The following is a 6,000-nucleotide window of genomic DNA, read 5'->3' as shown; positions in this document are numbered from 1 at the left end:
TTGTTTATCCATTATTGAAAGTGAGCGACTAAAACCTTCAAATATTACTGTTGAATTGTCCTTTTCTACCACATGGGCATGCACATGCTTGATTTTGATAACTGCCATGTTTACATTTGGAAGCAGTTAAATGTAATGGATACACTAAGGGGACCTTAAGTCAGAGGCCTGAGTTTTACCTTGAGTCTATGTATTACCAGCCATATAAACTTAGGTAATTTATTCAGCACTTCTGATTTCAATTTCCTCCCTTATATAGTGGGTATAGCAATAATAACACTACCTGACAGTAATATTATGAGATTTGAAAGAAAAAATTGTGAGCATGCCATGTAAACTATAAAGCATCTTATGGGTATCTATCCCATAACACCACACAGTCATTCTTGACCTTATTTCTGCTATACCACTAGAAATGGGTGATGTGCATATACACAATGCACAGCCGTGCTTAAGGTTCAGGATTGGGCAGAACTACATTAGAATCCTTGCTCTGCCATTAATTGAACATCTCTAAGTTTTCCTTTCCTATCTAAAGCATGGAGAGAGTAATAATAATAATTAATAAGTGACAATGCATATAAAACATAGTGATTGGCACATAATAGTGACTAACAGATGTTTAACTACTACTTTAACTGCCTTTAACTCTATCCATTCTCTCCTATGCACAGAAAAATACCACCATAAAAGTGGAAGTAATGATTTTCTGATATACCATTGAATGCACCTGATTTAGTCTTTATTGGATCAGTCTCAAATTCGACACTTTAACTATTCTTTTAAAACTATTATTTCGGGGCACCTGGGTGGCTCAGTTGGCTAAGCATCTGCCTCGGTTTCAGTTCAGGTCATGATCTCCTGTTTCATGGATTTGAGCCCCACATTGGGCTCTGCGCTGACAGCATGGATCCTGCTTGGGATTCTCTCTCCCTCTCTCTCTGTCCCTCCCAGTTTGTTCTCTCTGTCTCTCTCTCAAAATAAATAAATAAACTTTAAAAAGCAAAAATTTTATTTCTGACACACCTCTTGATCAACTTTTATACACCGATTTTATACAACTTTCTCCCCAAGTTGTACATCCCTGACTGATAAAAGAGCTCAGGAATTATTGAAACACGCCCTAAGTTTTATCTGTAAACCAACTACAAAAAATAAAACTATTCTTAAGTTGGAGTTCACCAAGTATTTTAACATTTAACATGGTTAAGAATTAAAATATGAAGAGGCTTGGAAGCAATACCTTTCAGAAAATTTCCAAATGACTGAAACCATAACCAATTAATTTACATCATCAAAATTCTAACACTACTGTAGGCTCGGGGAATAGTTAATCAGTTTTTCTTGATGATGGTTTGATGGAACAATGCGAGGTGAGAACGAAATTAGGAACCTGAAATTAGAGGTGATGAATTCTGACCTAGATGTCTTTTCTGGTAAGTAAGCATTATGCTTCTCTAAATGTTGAATTCTTGATTGAAACAGCCGCCACTAAAACTCCTTCTGGTTAGAATTATGATTATGTTGTCAAGGTGCTGCTAATGGATCAGCGGACAGATGCTTTTTTCGATGAACATTCATTTTCATGATAAGAGATTATAAGAGATTATGATAGATACAAGAGGAGCAGAAGCCAGTCTTGAAGATGCCACAGATGATGGTAAGGTTAGCTATATGTTACTACAGCTGCACAAGCATGCTTGTTTGAATGCAGTTAGAAGTGAGAGGAAACTCAAGGGAACTGTTATAGAAGTTTACTATATACCTAAATAACTACTTTGATTAAATTTTTCTTTCTTTTTTCAAATCAATTGCCAAATCAATTTTGTTAAATCAATCGTGTGTTGACTGAAATTCAAAGCAATTAATCTCTCTATAGATACATAGCAAAATAGATCAATCTATGTTTATCACATTGGATTGGGGATTTGAAATATTGCTGGAGTTTGTGGGACTGGACAAGTGAAGTTGGAGGAGAGTATATGGGGAAAAAAAGAACAGAGCACAAAGTTGAGTCAAAAACTTGTCTGTTATAGGTACTAACTCTTACCTATGGTGAATTTCTGATGCCTAACCCAGCTGTTGCTTTCAACATTCAAAACCTTTGAATGGCAGCCAGAATTAGATCTTTTTCTGAATCAAAAGCATAAAACTTTAACCATCTCAGTCAAAACTCTTTCATTTTGTCCAATAACATCAGATTGAAAACGTTGCCAAAACATAATTTTCCTACCATCAGTCCACTTGACAGAGATTATCTCATTTAAACCTTACCACAACTCTGTGAAGTAGGGATTAATATTATCTCCATCTTATTCATGAAAAAGCCAAAGAACAGAGAGCAAATTGTGTATCATCACATATCTCACAAGCTTCAGAGCTGAGATCTGAATCCGGAGAAGTTCATGATCACACTTGTGCTTTTAATCACTATATCTATACTTCTTCCAAGAATAAAGTGCTTAACAATGGGGTCCTTGGAAGATAGATACATATTCATGCCATTGCAATTATCTGAAAAAGATTTGGAACACTTTTTGGAATTATATCCATAGTACTTTACCAGATTTATTTATCTCTATGTCTATTTTTCTATATCATCTATATCTACATCTATCTATATCATCTCTATCTATATATAGTTATATATAAATATAAAAAAGAAACTTTAATTACTTCCTTGTTACAAAGAAGTGAGAGTTCCCTTTTTCTCCTCCTTTCTTTCTTAGATTTCTCAGTTTCATTCACTTACCTACATAATACAGAGCTTAATTTAAAAAAATGTAGGCGGGAAAGGTAATACAACATAAAGAAGTTGTGGAATCAACTCAAGGTTGGAAGTCGGAAGGTCAGAGGTTAGTCTCTCCCTGCTGTACATGCTCTGAAAGCGCGGATGTGACAGGCTGAGGATAACAAATGGGAATATTTGAGAGACCACACTAAGCCAAGGACTAATATTCTACAACACTATGCGATTAAATGTCGAATGCATAGAAAGAAAACAAAATCAGTTAGGAGAATGGAAAAAGATCAATGTTAGAATCTTTATTGTAAGTGGAAATTAAACTGGATTTTAGAGGAACGGGGTATATTCAAAACAGCAGAGAAAATGAAGGCGGGAATTCCTAGCAGAAGGATACTATGAGCCACGCCTGCAGCCTGACTTAGCGGGATATGTTTACAAGACACCGAGGAGAAACCATGTACTAGAATGCTGTGAGCATTTTGTTGAAAGTAGAAAATAAAGTGAGGACTGGAAGATAGTTATAAAAAGCTACTTAGAGCTGAATTATTTAATGCCGAATGATCTGGTATAAGTCTTTACACTTTTATTTGTAAGCATGTCCGGGCAATGAATGACATTTTATGCAAGTTGAACTGATGTGAGGAGAAAGTAGAGTAGAGAGAGCATTACAAAATGCTTGTACGTTGAAGACAGGAGATGACAAAGTTCTTGACTACAGTGGTGGCAAAGGGCATAGGAGCAGCAAGACAGATGTGAAATTTTAAAAGAATCTGTAGGACTTAGCGACAGATGATCCTTGGGAAGAGAAGTGTAAGGATTCAAAAAATAACTTTAAAACTAAGACCCTCAATATCTGGTAAAAAATATATGAGTGCCTTTGGTGGACTCTAGGAAAATGGAAAGAGGTTGTCAATTTTTACAGGAAAGAAAGAAACTCATGTGGAATGTGCACTTGGCAATCTACTAATATGGCCGAGTGGGAGGTCACAGGTTGAGGTTCATCTTTGGGAGATAGACGTATAAAGGTAAATATTATATTTCTACGAATGATAGGTCCTTCAAGAACAGTTGAGAAATTTTCTTCTGACCATGATGAATAAACAGGGCTCAGATTTATACTCCTATCTTAACTAAAAAATATGAAACAAGAGTTCTGAAACATTTGACATAGGACTATACATTTGACATTTCAGGACGATAATCCCTAAAAAAAGGAAACAAATGAGGTGAACCCTAAAATTGCACTCACATTTCTGCCACAGTTCAGACAGGCCAAAGTGGTTAAAATCTACAGTTCAGAATATCAGAGAGGAAGGGCACAAAGAGATTACTTCAAGGATTGCAGAGAGGGCCCCTCAAGTACTTGTGTGAGTACTGCTCTGCACACATATGGAACAGAAACTACCAAAGGCTGAAGAAAAATCTGCTGGAAATAAATACGTTAAATAATTCCCAGAGCTCACACAAAACTGGGAATGATTCGTATTCCCATCAGCCAATGTAAATAGGCACAGAACACTGGGTAGAGTTCTTAGAACTTAAGAGTAGCCTTAGACCCTTAGAATGTTGGTCTTAGACTAAAGGTTGCCTGGATTTCACCCCACCAATCCAAGAAAGTTTCAAATGAAGCCTAAAATGACCTATTTGATTCCAGTAAATGTGCATTAAGAAAAGTACAAGACTCCTGGGTGGCTCAGTCAGTTAAGCGTCCGACTTCAAATCAAGTCATGACCTCAGAGTTCGTGAGTTCGAGCCCTGAGTCGGGCTTCATATTGATGGTGCAGAGCCTGCTTGGGATTCTCTCTCTCTCTCTCTCTCTCTCTACCCCCTACTCCACCCACTTGCAGTGGGCACATGCTCTCTCTTTCTCAAAATAAGTAAATAAACTCAAAAAAGAGAAAAGTACTAAACACCCAATATTTATTAATATAATATTCACAATGTATGTTATCTAATTGAAAATTGCCACATCTAAAAAAAAGCAAGGAAATAATAACCCACAACCACCAGAAAAAATAAATCAATAGAAAAGACACACATTTGACACAGGTAGTAAAATTAACAGGCCAAGAATTTGTAATAATATATAAAATAAGATATATAATATAAAAATAAAATATAATTATAAGTGTAATTTTATAATATATATTCAAATATTTTAAATATATGTGTACATTATCTATATTAAAGAAAGTAAAGCATGAAAGTGATAAGGGTAAAAATGGAAGTGATTTGGGGTACCTGGGTGGCTGAGGCGGTTGAGCACCTGTCATCAGCTCAGGTCATGATCTCATAATTTATGGGTTCGAGCTCCATGTCAGATTTTGTGCTGACAGAACAGAGTCTGCTTCAGATTCTTTGTCTCCTTCTCGCTGCCCCTCCCCAACTCACGTACGCTCTCTCTCTCTCTCTCTCTCAAAAATAAACATTAAAAAAAATTAATGAAAAAAAGTAAGTGATTTATAACACAAACCCTCATACATGTGCAGAGGTAGAAGGTATATGAGAAATCTCTGTACCTTTGGTTCAATGTAGCTATAAACCTAAAATTGCTTTAAAAGTAGTCTATTAAGAACAAAACAATAAAAATTAAAATAAACCTCAAACTTCCAGAAGTGAAAAATGTAATATCTGAAATTAAAAAGGCACAGGATGAGATTAATAGTAGATTAAATATTGTAGAAGAAATTATTACTAACTTAAAGATGTAGCAATAGAAACTACCTAAAATGAATTAAAAAAAGAAAATAAGCCTTTAAAAAACCCACAAAGAATAGAGCTTCAGCAATTTGTGGGACATTACCAAGCAAATGAACATACATATAATGAGAGTACCTGAAAGAGAAGAAGAGATACTAAAAAATATTTTAACAACTATTGGCCTCAAAATTTCCAAAATTGATGAAAATTATAAGCTACAAAGATCCACAAATCCAAGGTCAATGATTACCAAGAAGAATTATAAAGAAAACTAAACCACACGATTTATAACCAAATTGCTGATAACCAGTAATAAAGAAAAAACCCTAAAAGCAGCGGAGAAGAAAAGACACATTACGTGCAGAGAAACAAACACAGTGAAGACTGCTAATGTCTCACCAAAGGCAACATTAGCCAGAAGACAATGAAGTGATAACGCTAAAATATTCTAAGGGGGAAAGAAAAAAAAAAACTGTAAACCTAGAATTCTACATGCAGCAAAAATATTAATCAAATGTAAAAATGAAATGAGATTTTTTTTCAGACAAAGGTAG

Source organism: Felis catus, chromosome B2 (genome assembly GCF_018350175.1).
Source record: "Felis catus isolate Fca126 chromosome B2, F.catus_Fca126_mat1.0, whole genome shotgun sequence".
Classification (NCBI taxonomy): domain Eukaryota; kingdom Metazoa; phylum Chordata; class Mammalia; order Carnivora; family Felidae; genus Felis; species Felis catus.
The sequence above is the reverse complement of the archived record's forward strand: the minus strand, read 5'-3'. Positions refer to the sequence as shown.